This window comes from Arachis stenosperma, chromosome 4 (genome assembly GCF_014773155.1).
Source record: "Arachis stenosperma cultivar V10309 chromosome 4, arast.V10309.gnm1.PFL2, whole genome shotgun sequence".
NCBI classification, from domain to species: domain Eukaryota; kingdom Viridiplantae; phylum Streptophyta; class Magnoliopsida; order Fabales; family Fabaceae; genus Arachis; species Arachis stenosperma.
This window is the reverse complement of record NC_080380.1, coordinates 81546998-81561567: the sequence shown is the minus strand read 5'-3', so window position 1 is coordinate 81561567 and position 14570 is coordinate 81546998. Positions and strand designations below refer to the sequence as shown.

At 37.5% G+C, this 14570-nt stretch overlaps 1 non-coding gene across 1 annotated transcript; it reads right to left on the bottom strand.

The window, feature by feature from the left end:
• Positions 1 to 12804: 12804 nt before the first annotated feature.
• Positions 12805 to 12913, bottom strand: LOC130978446 (small nucleolar RNA R71). Its single transcript, XR_009086089.1, has one exon. It is a non-coding gene; the product is annotated as a small nucleolar RNA R71 (small nucleolar RNA).
• Positions 12914 to 14570: the final 1657 nt, after the last annotated feature.

Sequence of the window (14570 nt, the reverse complement as noted above, 5' to 3'; positions counted from 1 at the left end):
CGAAAGGATTCTCTGTTGGTTTAGAAACTATACTTACAACGCGATCATATTTGTGAAATTCTTTACCAATAGGAATTCAATCGTCAAAATGGCGCCGTTGCCGGGGAATTGCAAACGTGTGCCTTATTATTGGTTATTGTAAATATTTGCTTTTTAATTGATTTTTTTTCAAAAATTACAAAAAAACTCAGATTGTTATTTTAAATTTTTATCTTATATTATCTTAGTTTTAAATTTCAAAATTCAAATCTTTTTCAAAAATTATATCTTTTTCAAAATCTTATCTTATCTTATTTCAAAATCAAATTTCAAATTTCAAAATTCAAAATTCAAAATTTAAAATTCAAAATTTAATTTTCAAATTCAAAATTTAAATTTCAAACCTTTTAATTTAAAAACTTATCTTCTCTTACCTAACTTTTCTTATCTTTTCTAATCTTAAAATCAAATTTTTTTTCAAATCTTTTCTCTTATCTTATTTTATTTTATTTTCTTTTGCTTGTTTATTTGTTTTTGTTTTTAATTTTTATTAGTTACTATGAGTTCTCACCCCTTTGACTATGAGTTTGGTTATAATTATATTGCAGGAAGAGGAGATTACAATAAGAATATGCATCAAGGTTGGGACAATCAAAGATGGGAGGTGCCACAAGGGTTTGATCAACCCTCTTGGCAACAACCACCTCCAATGGACTATCAACAACCATTCTGTGATACATATCAAGGCAATGGCTATGGTGAGCACTCTTTTGATTATCAACAACCACCACTATATGCCTATGAACCCCCTCTTCAACATAGCTTTGGACCACCATACTCACAAGCCCCTTTCCATCATTCACCTCCATATGACCCTAACCCGTATCCACCATACCAACCACCTTATGAGCCAAATGAACCATACATAGAGCCACCCCAATTCCAACCCAATTACTCCCAAAAACCACTACCTCCTTATACACCATGTCCATATCCATGCATCCAAGAGCCATATGATCCTAATCATGCAATCAGAGCGCAACAAGAATCAAGGGATCGTTTCAAGGAAACGGTGGAAAAACTTAATGCAACCCTTCGCCAACTGGATCAAGCGATAAATCGGTTACCTTCCCAATGTTCGGATACTCAAGGAACCCCTATGGCTTCATGTGGGCAATCTAATGAAGAACGTAGCATGAAGGAGATATTAGAAACTTTGGTGGACAGTAAGGAGCATGAATTTGTACTGGAACGAGTGGAGGAAGCCATAATAGTTGCAAAGGAAGAAGTGGTTGAAGATTTAGGAGATGCAGAACCTCCATGGGAAAGCCCAGTCATAGAGTCTCCTTCAAAGACGTCTGAAATTGATGTTGAGGAGGTTGTACAACCTCCAAGGCATAGCCTGGTTGAAAACTTCGAAGGGGATGATCAAGAGATGGATTCAATCATTGATGAATCCTTATCTACAATTGAATCCTCTCCCATTGGATTTGACATGGCGATTAAAGAAGAAGAAGCACAACCTCCCATGCCCTTGGTGAGCAATGAAGAAGAGATTGAATTGGAAGAAAGCTACCAAGAGGAAGAGGTTGATATTGAAGAAGCTTGCAAAGAGGTGAAAGTTGTCAAAGAAGAGCACAAGGCAGTGGAGCTTGCAAGTTCATTAGAAACACCTCTCCTAAGGCCATTACTGTCCAACACAACATTCAAGTGGGTAAAATACCTATCCTTAACCTTTACTTTCCCGCTTGAATATAGGATACTAGAGACGGATGGTCAACTTAGAGCTCTTTATGGAATTAAGAGTAAGAGGAAGATGGTTAGTGGTGGGCAACACAATCCTAGGTTCATTATGGCTGAAAGCTCAAAGTTTAAATGCAAGTGTTGGTGCAGAGCTCAATTGAATGGGTCTAGGATGTTGTTTGGCCGCTTCAGTGAGAATTCAGACTGCCTGCCACCCGGATGGAACAATGATGATCAAGGCAAAGATGGGTGCAAAAGCAAGGTTTGGGACCCCGAAATTCAGTCTAGCAATCTATACTTTTGGGGCCTTATCACTTGCTTCCACTTGCTTGAAGGCGTTATGCGCCTAATCTGGGACCCCGGAGGTTACTGGAAGTACAAACATTGGTGGAGATTCCTGGATGAGTTCAAGCACAAGCTGCCATAATAAGGAGCTCGCCAAATGTCCAACTTAAGGACTTTAACTAAAAGTGCTAAGTGGGAGACAACGCACCATGGTATGATCATTCCTTTTTCAGTTTTAATTCTAGTCTGTTTTATTTGTTTTTGAGTTTTAATTGAACCTGGAATCATGCATAACATTCATATTAGCATTGCATTCTGCATACTGTATTATTATAAAAAAAATGGCATGCGATGCGACAGCATCGCCGACACGTCCGCGTCATATGTGCCTCAAAGAAGAAAAGAGACTTTACAGAAAGTCATGCAAAAGTGTGGTTGGAGGCGTGCCTTTGGCACAAATTGATCCACACGACCGCGTCGCTGACGCGTTCGCGTCATTTGCGAAAAATGCCTCCCACGCGTCCGCGTCACCCACGCGCACGCCTGACCTGAAAATCGGCATAAAAAAGGATGTATGGCAGCAAGTTATGATGGAGTAGGGCTGGACTCGTGCTAGAAGCACAAGCCCTACCACGCGAACGCGTGCCCCACGCGTCCGCGCCATTTTTCAAAAAAGGCCAACCATGCAATGGTGCTTCATGACTTGTTTTATTCTAATTGGTTATTATTATTATTCATAAATCAATGCTAATTTTTATAATACTAATATTCCTTTTGCATTGATATGCACTTACACTATCTTGCATTACCCACACTCTCTTCCCCATTGTTGCAACTTTTGCATTATTGATAGGCCATTTGCTTCCATTTTTTTCTCACTTGCATGTTGTAGCTACCATGTAATTGAGACCTTTATTATTTGGCATTAACACCCATATTTTATTTATTTTTTTCTTTATTTCAGGGTTACTTTTCCTCCTTTTCCTCTTCTTTCAGGATGGCCACCAAGAGGGGAAAGAAAGAACTTATATATGGGGAGACAGGCAAGTCAATCTACACAATCTATAGAGAAAGGCATCAGTTGTAGCAGCCCGTCCATTTGTACATCTTAGCATGCACCGAGGACGGTGCAATTTTTAAGTGTGGGGAGGTCAATACCGATCTCCATGGGTTAGTTACCTTCTTCTCAACACCAATGTCTTATCTTATTTATTAGTTCATTGTTGAATTGCATAATAGATTGCATGTGTAGTTGATTGTTTGCATTTAAATACTACTTGGTTGAGAAATAATAGGTTTCTTTCTAGGACCCTATTTTTGAAATATTTCACTAATTTAAATTAAAAAAATTAAAATTTTATATATGTTAAATTTGTTTGCAGTTGTATTTGGAACATGGTTTTTGAGCCAAAGAACACACAACCTGTGAGATTTTGAGCCTATTTATATGGTTATATTATTTAACCATAAATATTTTATTCTTGTGTGTTTTCTTCTCTATGATTGCAATCTTTACTTTGTTCCATTCTATATGTCCACTATTTAGTGTATTTACATGCTTGCATATGATTGAGGCCATCATTTGATTATTAGCTCACTTATCCTAAATAAGCCAACCCTTTTATGTCACCCTTGTTAGCCACTTTGAGTTTTTTAATCCCCTTCTGTTCTATAACCACATCACTTGCCTTAAGCAGAAAAACAAATTAAATATCCCAATTGAATCTTTGGTTAGCTTAAGATAGAGGTTGTGCATCAACTAAGTGTGGGGAAACTGTGGGAACATGGGTTAATAAGGGAATATATCATGTTTCTAATTTTGAATATTGGGAATTTGGGAACCTACTCATGAAAAACCAAAATAATTAAATAATGGAAAATTCATGTACTTTGATAAGTTATGTTTATTTCAGATAAAAAAATTCTAAAAATATTCAATAAATAAGTAAATAAATAAGGAGACAAAAAAATACCCCAATGTTAAGCTTTAATTGAAAGATCAATGCACATATGATAAAAAAAATATAAAAAATTTGGTACATGAGTATGTGATACAAAATTGGGAATTATGGGTAGCTAGGCATGATTTTCGAAGTTATATAGAATGTATGTATGTTAGGTGATAGCTTAGGTTACTCAAAGATTCAATTTATAGCTCACTTGGCCAAACATATACCCTCACCTTTACCTTAGCCCCATTACAACTCTGAAAAGACCTCATGATGTTGGAGGTATCTTGTTACAAGTTTACTTATTTTCACTGTATAATTTGAACTAGTGGAATTTGTTTTGTATTTGTCTTGGAGAACTTGCTTACTTTTAACTAAGTAGGTAGAAATATTTTGCATGTAGTTGCATTCACATAGATATGTTGCATTGTATACTCTCTATCATTCCTCTTCACTTTTTTATAGCTTCTCTTGAGCTTAGCATGAGGACATGCTAATGTTTAAGTGTGAGGAGGTTGATAAATCACTATTTTACGGTTTATCTTGTGTTCAATTGAGTGGATTTTATCAATCTTTCATACACTTATTCATATGATTTGCATGAGTTTATGTTTTCCTTCCTGATTTTGTGCTATGATTGAAAACATGCTTCTTTGGCCTTAAATTTCCTATGTTTAATCATCTCTTATTACCATTCGATACCTTGATATGTGTGTTAAGTGATTTCAGGGATTACAGGGCAGGAATGGCTTAGAGGATAGAAAGGAAGCATGCAAAAGAGGAAGGAATACAAGAAGTTGAAGAAATTGCTAAGTTGTCCAGCCTGACCTCTTCGCACTCAAACAGTCATAACTTGAGCTACAGAGATCCATATGACACGGTTCTAGTTGTGTTAAAAAGCTAACGTCTGGGGCTTCGATTTGATATATAATTTGCCATAGTGGGCGTACAGCTAGGCGACGCGAACGCGTACTCCATGCGGATGCGTCGTAGTGACGAAAATCAGCGTGGCAGATTTCGCCCCCAGCGATTTCTGGGCTATTTCCGGCCTTCAAGCCCAAAAAACACAGATTAAAGGCTGCAAAGTGAAGGAGTGAAGGGAGACGACTCATAATTCACTTTTCATAATTTAGATGTAGTTTTTAGAGAGAGAGAGGCTCTCTCCTCTCTCTTAGGATTAGGATTAGGATTAGGTTTTCTCTTAGTTTTAGGATTTAGGATTATTTCTTCTTCATCACAGGTTCAATGTTCCTTTAATTTATTTTCTACTTTTATTTGTTCTATTACTTTAATTGTTATTTATCTTTTTCAAATTGGTTTATGAACCTTCCATGTTAGGATTGATTTTCTTAATTAATACACATCGAGGTATTTCAGACTTATGATTGCTTTCTTTAATTTATGTTATTGATGCTTTTGCTTTATCCAAATTATTTTCATTCGGGTAGATTTTCTTCCCTTTTGGCTTTGGTTAATTAATTGGTAACACTTGAGTTATCAAACTCAGCAGTGGTTGAAATTGGCAATTACTGATTAATTTGGATTCAACTAACTCTAGCCTTTCCAAGGGAAAGACTAGGACTTGAGGATTCATATTGATTTATCCACTTGACTTACCTTCATAGTTAGAGGTTGACTAAGTGGGAGCAATAAACAATTCTCATCATATCTGATAAGGATAACTAGGATAGGATTTCCAGTTCTCATACCTTGCCAAGAGATTTTCTTAATTATTAATTTATTTTTCTTGTCAATTAAATTACTTGTTCTCTATTTCAAAAACCCAAAAATATATTTTTTTACATAACCAATAATAAATCATATCTCCCTGCAATTCCTTGAGAAGACGACCCGAGGTTTGAATACTTCGGTTAATTATTTTTATTGGGTTTGTTTAAGTGACAAACAAAACTTTTGTACGAAAGGATTCTCTATTGGTTTAGAAACTATACTTACAACGCGATCATATTTGTGAAATTCTTTACCGATAGGAATTCGATCATCAACCACCCTTTGGGTTTGGTTGGGGTTGGGATGGAAGGATAGAAGAGCTTGAGGGTTGGTTGGTGTTGTTGGAGGTGGGGGTTGGTTTGACGTGACCATCTTTGAAAGCATGTTGGTGAGCTTAGCCAATTGACCGCCCAAGGCATCAAATTGAGCCTTGTTGCTCTCATCTCGTTTCTCCATAGTGGCTCTAAGCTCGTCAACTTGATTGGTGGGAGATGGAGAGGTTTGGTTGGATTGTTGTCTATGGTGTGGTGCTTGGTACTTGTTGTAGTTGTTTTGGTTTTGGTTGGAGTGACTTTGGTTGGCTTGGTAGTTGGTGTTGTTATGGTGGTATTGAGATGAAGATTGGTTATTGTTGTGATGAGAAGAAGAGTTGTTCCATCTTTGGTTTTGATTGCTCCCTTGTGTATTATCCCTCCACCCTTGATGTTGATTACTACCATGAGGGTAGTTGTTTTGGCCTTGAGAAGAATAGGGTGGACGGTTGTTGTAATTCACATTGGCCACTACAAGGACATGTTCCTCTTGAATTTGATGGCATTGATCGGTGTAATGTTTAGTGCTAGAGCATAAACCACAAATCCTATGAGGGCCTTCAAGTTGAGCAACTGGAGGTGGAGCTTAGATGGCTTGGATGGAGTAGAATTCCTTTTGATCCTTTTGTATTTGCGTGAGGATAGTGGTCATATCCCCAAGTGCTTTGGTTAGGCTTGATTCGGAAGGGGACGGTTCTACCACACCCTTGAGAGGATTACTTCTCACCCTTGTATGTTGTGTAGCTTCGGCAACATCCTTTATCAAATTCCAAGCTTCTCCCTCCGTCTTGTTTTTTGAAAGGGAACCACTGCTAGAAGCGGTAAGCAATCTTCTATCTTTCACACAAAGACCTCCAGTGAAGTAGCTAATGAGCAAGTGAGTGTTCATTCCATGGTGTGGACAAGATTCCAATAGCCTCTTGAACCGAGACCAATACTCGTACAAACTTTCTTGGTCTCTTTGCATTATACCCGAAATCTCCTTCCGGATGTAGTCGGTCTTCTCCGGTGGGAAGAATTTATCTAGAAACTCTCTTCTCAAGAAATCCTAATTGGTCGCAATCTCATCTGGTAGTGAATAAAACCATGTCTTTGCTTGCCCTTCAAGAGAGGAAAAGAAGGCAAAAACCATGATAGCCACCTCATCGGCTCCATGCCTTCGGGTCGTAGAACAAGCAACTTGAAAATCCTTTGGATGTCGGATGGGGTCTTGACCCGGCAACCCATGATACTTAGGTAGTAGATTTATCAAGCTACTCTTCAATTCAACATTTGGATCAAGGTTAGGATACCTTGCTTGCAACGGTTGAAGTATGATATCCGAAGCTCTTTTCTCATGCAAAGTGATCCGGCGTGGCTCCGCCATGTATGGCTCACCTGTAGGATGCAAAGATGTATAAGTAGTGCCAACAGAAGAATAGGAAGTAGCGGATTCCAAGTCACTCTCGGTACCGTCTAGTGATTCGGTATATTCCTCAAGAGAGGCCGAAGTACTAGCCGTATAGTCCAACCGCCGTCTAGCTTGCCGAGTGTGTAACAAGGTTCTTTCAATCTCGGGATCAAAATCGGCTAAGCTAGAATTCGGTTGAGACTGAGTCATCAAACTTGAGAGTCATAGCACAAAAATAAAAGAAGCTAAACTATAGCTAAGTATTGAAAGCAAACAAACTATCTACAATATTCACATATTCACATAACCAATATCAAGGCATACGTTGCAACCATTCCCCGGTAACGGCGCTAAAAATTTGATGCGCGCTTGTGGACTATGTCGGAAGAGAATTTCTCAATAAAGTTGCGTTGCAAGTATAGCTCTACCAACAACAATCCTCGAGGATCAAATTTAGAAAGGAATTGGTTGTCACAAGTTCAACCCCAATAAAATAACCGAAGTATTCAAACCTCGGGTCGTCTCACAAGAAATGGGCAAACATGTGCTTCAACATTGGTTAGAAATCCGGGGTTGTAAGTCATGAGCAAGGAATTAAACTAGGAATCTTAGCAAATAAGTAATCGTAAAGTGCAAGGAACTAATTCAAATAACTAAGCAAGATGTGAGCAATTCCAAACTAAGAAGAAAACATTCAATAGAATTCTATTCTAAACTAAACAAGTAACTATAACTAAGACAAAGCAATCAAGATTTTGGTGTTTTCAAATAAGAATGATAAAAGCAACTCTTGGCTAGACATGGGAATTGGGGTCACTATCCTTGTCTAATAATCATATCTTGACAATTATGAGGAATCAAACTCATTACGTCTACTTCTATACTTGAAGTATGTTAAATGATTTGGTCAACATCCACCCATAAGGTCTAACCTCACTACTAATTAACCTAGTAGTAGGCTAGTGTCAATGGCTATCAAATTGACCACTAAGGGTTCCCAAATCATCAAATCCATTAGACCCAACGACTCAAGTTTACCTAATTTCCTTGGCCTAAGCCAAGAGTAAAAAAAACTACTCCATAATCAAAGTAAACAATTCATCAAACACATGGTGAGCATTAACAAAAGACATGTTCAAATTGTAATTGGATTGAAATTAACAAATACCCACTAACAAGTATCAACATACAATCACTCAAACAACACAATTAATCATAGAAATCATCAATGTAACATCAACAAATCAAGATTCACAACATTCATGCAATGGGTATAATGTAATAATTGACAAGAATCCATAAAACTAACACAAGATCTAAGCAAAATTATACTAAGAAATTCAAATTAAACAATCAAAACTAGTAATTAACAAGATCTAATTCAGAATTTAACGAGGGAAGATCAAATTAAAGCTAAATCTAGAGAGGAGCAAGAGTTTCTCTCTCTAGAAGAATAATGAACCAAAAACTAGAAAATGTGTCTTATTGTAAAATGATTGATCCCCCCTTCTCCCTAGCATCCTTGGGTCTTTTCCATGCAGAAACAGCTTGAATTTGGGCCTAATGAGCCTCAGAAATTGCCAGGCACAATTTCCTTTAATGAGGTCACGTGTAGATTCTCGCGCGTGCGCGTCGGTTGGAATTCTCTGGCCCACGCAGATGCGTCCATCCTTGCGCGCCGCTTCCAGCTATCCTCATCCACGTGTGCGCGCGAAGTGCGTGTGCGCGTCGTTGCTGAAGTTCCCAAACTCCAAATCTTCATGTTCCTTCCTCTTGTGCATGCTTTTTTTCTCTCTTCTAGGCCATTCTTATCCTATTAATTCTAAAATCACTCAACAAATACATCACGACATCGAATGGCAATAAAAGAGGATCAAAATATAGAAATTCTAAGGCAAAATAAGCATGTTTTCCATCATTGAGCAATATTAGGAAGTGAACACAAAACCATACATTTCTAGTGCGAGATATATTGATAAAACCCCCCAAATTAAGCACAAGATAAACCACAAAATTGGGGTTTATCAGTGTGCCAATTAAAAAACCTTTAAACTTGCATTATATAATCTTTAATATCATTATCAAAGACATTGTTCATATACAAGAGAGCCATATATATGACACTTTGATGATCGGATATTTTATACGCTTTTTGGCATCATTTTCATATTATTTTAGTGATGTTTTGTTCAAGTTTTATTATGTTTTCATAGGTTTTAGGGCAAAATTTATATTTTTTATTCTTCTTTGAGTTGTTGTATTTTTTAATGATTTCATGTAATTTCTGGCTGAAATTGAGAAAATTTGGCAGTCTGATTCAGAGGCAAGGAAAGCGTAGCAGATGCTGTTAGATTTTGATCTCCATGCACTCAAACGAGCAATTCTGGAGCTACAAAGATCCAAATGACGCTTTTTTAATAGTGTTGGAAAGCTAACTTCCAGAGATTTCCATCAATATATAATAGTCTACACCTTTCTTCGAAGGAGCCTACCCATATTGGGCGTTGAACGCCAAGGAGCTACCCCATGGCTGGCGTTCAACACCCCAAGGAGACAAGCCAGCGTTGAACGACCAAGAATGACCCCCTTTGGGATGTTCAATGCCTACCAAGAAGCAAGGCAGCGCCAATCACCCCCTAATGGGTGCTCAATGCCCATTCTTCAAAGTTGGACGCCAAGCTCAGTCCAAGTACTCAACCAAAGTGGGCCTAAGGATGGATTTTCGCACCTCTAGTCTAATATGTCATACTTTTTGTACTTCTTAGCTATTAGATTAGTATTTAAAGGAGAAGATCATCCATATTTAGGATCCTCTGCCTCATCTTTACCTTCTTCACATTTTACATTACTGTAGGGTATAAGCAACTAAACCTCCTAAGTTAAGGTTAGGAGCTCTGCAGATTCTCATGGATTAATAATATTACTGTTCTATTTCAATACACGTTTGATTCCATTTTCTTTTGCATTTTTGTTCTTCATCTCATGAATTGAGGATGACACGTGACAAACATTCTTGTTCTACATGGGTTCCGTATGAGTCCTGACCCGGATAGCATTGAACCATAGCTAGAGAGTGCATTGTGGATTCTAAGAGCGTGCCTGGGCGAATTTGGATATGTGACATATAATCCTGTTGACCGTGGTTACTGAGGTTTCTGTGGCGTTAAGGCTAGAGTATGAGAAGCAGCATTCCCTGATTCGGAAGATCCGACCTTGTCTGTGGCGTTTTGAATAGGATGGCAAAGGGGAGTGGATTGCTTAGGTCTTCACCTTCGACTATAGTGGGAAGCCATGAGTTAACTTGATGAGGATGCTACATGAGTTTCTCGGATATGGTGGACTACTATGGTTTAGAAAAGACTAACTTGATGAGTATGCTACATGAGTTAGTCAATTACGGTTGCCATTGAATGAGTCATTCATTGTTGAAGTGGACAATAAGAAAAGTTAATTCGGAAAGAATATGCATCCCCAAAGCCTTAACTAAATATCCATAATTGCTTTTACACTAATCTGATATCTCATTCTTTTCTATTCCATTTATGCTTTCAACAAACAACTATCTTTTCTAATTGCCTGACTAAGATTTTTAGATAGCCATTGTTTGCTCAATTCGACAATCTCCGTGGGATTCGACCCTCACTCACCTGAGATATTACTTGGACGACCCGGTGCACTTGCCGGTTCAGTTGTGCAGAGTTCAATTTCGTGCACCAAGTTTTTTGCGCCATTGCCGGGAATTGTTCGAGTTTGACAAACTATCGGAGTGTCTTGTTGCTTAGATTAGGCACTTTTTAAGGTTTAGTTACTCTTTTAATTGTGTCTTTTGTTTTCTTTTACAAATTTTTTTTCAAAACATTTTCTTTTCTTTAGTAATCTTTGTCTTTTGTCTGAGTCTTGTATCAATTTTTAAGTTTGGTGTCCCTTTTTGTGTACATCTTTCCTCTAAATTTTTGAAATTATTCTTGGTTGTTCTTCATTATGTTTGAATTGTTCTTGATCATTTTTCTTGTTTTATTTCAAAAATTTTAAGTTTGGTGTCTTTTGGTGTTTTTCTTTCAAATTTTCGAAAATTGGTGTCCTTGGATCTTAAATTTTTAAGTTTGGTGTCTCTTAGTTATTTTTTTCTCTAAAATTCAAAAATAAAAAAAAAATTTCTTTTATCTTTCTTTAATTTTTTGAAAATCTTGACTAACTTTCCTTATCTAGATTTAAAAATTTTATGTTTGGTGTCTTCTTGTTAGTAAAGTTTAAATTTTGAATTTCAAATCTTATCTTTTCAAATCTTTTTCGAATCTTTATCTTATCTTTTTATCTTTCTTTAAATTTCAAAAATTCTATCTTATCTTACTTTAATTTCAAAATCAAATATTTTTCAAAAATCAAATTTCGAATATTATCTTTGCAAATCTTTTTCAAATCTTTATCATATCTTCTTGCTTTAAGCTCTTCCTATCTTATCTTCTTTTTAAATTTAAAACTTTTAAATTTCAAGTCTTTACTTTCTTTTAAAATTAAATTTCTAAATCAATTCTTTTAATTTGTTTTCAAATCTTGTTAGTTGGTTAGTTACTTGTTTTATCTTATTTTATTTTTGAAAGTTTGGTATCTCTCTAATTCTTCTTTCTCTCTCTTCTATTTTTGAAAACATTCGACTTCTTTCTCTCTCTCCTTTTTCGAAAATTCTTACCTGTTTCTCTCTCTTCTATTTTCAAAAATCTTCTTTTTTTATTTATATTTCAAAAACTCTTTTAATTTAAAAGATATATTTCTTTTCTTTTCTCTTCTTCTAACTCTCTCAAAGGACCTTTATACTCTGACATAGAGAATCCTTTTCTTCTTTTCTTCTTGCATTCTTCCTTGTTGTTTATGAGAAGGAACAGGGATAAAGAACCTCTCTTTAATCCTGATCCTGAACATGAGAGGACTCTAAGGAGGCATTTACAATAAGCTAGAGAACAACACTCTGTTGGAAACCTTACAGAGCTTTTCGAACAAGAAGCTGAAAATACAAACATGGCAACCAATCCTAATGGTGGAGGAGACGCAAGGAAGGTCCTATGTGACTTTACTGCACCCACTTCTGACTTCTATGGAAGAAGCATCTCTATACTCGCCATTGGTGAAAATAACTTTGAGCTGAAGCATCATCTGGTCACTTTAGTTGAACAGAACTGCCAGTTTCATGGACTTCCATCGGAAGATCCCAATAGAAATCTCTGATTTCTTGCAGATCTGCGATACTGTCAAGACTAATGGTGTGGATCCAGAGATTTACAAGCTTATGCTTTTTTCCTTTGCTGTAAGGGACAGAGCTAGGTTATGGCTGGATTCTCAGCCTAAGGAAAGCCTAGACTCTTGGGAGAAAGTTGTCAATGAATTCTTGACCAAGTTCTTTCCACCTCAGAAGCTGAGCAAGCTTAGGGTGGAAGTATAGACCTTCAGGCAAAAAGAGGGTGAATCCCTCTATGAGGCTTGGGAGAAGTACAAGCAATTAATCAGAAAGTGTCCTCCTAACATGATTTCAGACTGGACCATGTTAGATATCTTCTATGATGGTCTTTCTGAGATGTCCAAGATAGCATTGGACCACTTTGCTAGTGGTTCACTCCATTTGAAGAAAACACTTGAAGAGGCATAGGAACTCATTGACATGGTTATTAACAACCAATCCATGTACACTTCTAAGAGGAACCCTGTAAGCAATGGGGTAGTTCAGAAGAGAGAAGTCCTGGAGGTTGACACTTTGAATGTCATATTGGCTCAGAACAAGATCCTGACCCAACAGGTCAATATGATCTCTCAGCATCTGAATTGATTGCAAGCTGCAGCTAATAACACTTAAAAAGCCTCCTATGAAGGAGATGCATATGATCCAGATCAACCCATGATGGATGAGGTTAACTATTTAGGGAATTCTTCAGGAAATACCAATAATGGGCCTTATGGAAACACCTACAACTCATCATGGAGGAATCATCCCAACTTTTCCTTGAGAGATCAATAGAAGCCTCAGTAAGGATTCAATAACAATCAAGGTGAAAGAAACTAGAATAGGTCTAATAATAAGCCATTCCGATCTTCTCAGCAACAGAAGGAGACTTCTAAGCAAATCCTCTTTGACTTAGCCACTATAGTCTTCAATCTTTCTCAGACGACTCACAGTTTCATTGCTGAAACAAGATCCTCCATTAGGAATCTGAAGGTACAGATTAGTCAGTTGAGTAAGAGAATCCCTGAGACCCCTCTTAACACTCTTTCCAGTAATACTGAAGTAAACCCAAGAGAAATGCAAGGCCATCATTGTAGAAGTTGAGGCCGAAACTGAAAAGGAGAAGCTGGCGTTGAACGCTAGCAAGGGAGTAGCTGGGCATTCAATGCCCAAAGAAGAGCAGTTATTGGCGTTGAACGTCAGCAATGGGGTAGAGGCTGGGCATTCAACGCCCAATGAGGGACAACTCCTGGCGTTGAACGCTGCAATAGGAGTAGTTGGGCGTTCAACGCCGACTAAAGATCCCCTGCTTAAAGAACTGAAGGAAATCATGACTCATGAGGAGATTATAGAGGTTCCATTGAATGTCTGGTTGCAGATTATAGACTCTGAAGAATACTCCTCCTCTGATGATGAAGAGAAAACTAGAGAAGAGCAAGTTGCTCGGTACCTAAGAATTCTGATGAAGCTGAATGCCAAATTATTTTGGACAGAGACATTGGAGGATGAACCTCCAGTGCTCACCAAGGAACTCAATGCCTTGGTTAAGAAGAAACTACCTCAAAAGCTGCCGGATCCTGGACGCATAAACCTCATAGGGACAATTACCTTTGAGAAGGCTTTATGTGTCCTAGGGTCAAGCATAAACCTCATGTCTCTCTCTGTAATGGAGAGGCTGAAAATCTTTGAGATGCAAGCTACCAAGATCTCATTGGAGATGGTAGACAAGTCACTGAAAAAGGCATATGGTCTGGTAGAGGATGTCTTAGTAAAAGTTGAAAACTTTTACATCCCTACAGATTTCATAATCTTAGATACTGGAGAGGACGAGGATGAATCCATCATCCTTGGAAGACCTCTCCTAGCTATAGTCAATGCCATAATTGATGTGGCAAAACGAGAGCTAGTTCTGCAATTATGGGAGGACCACATCTGGTTCAACATGCCTAAACCTAACCCATTCCCTAAGG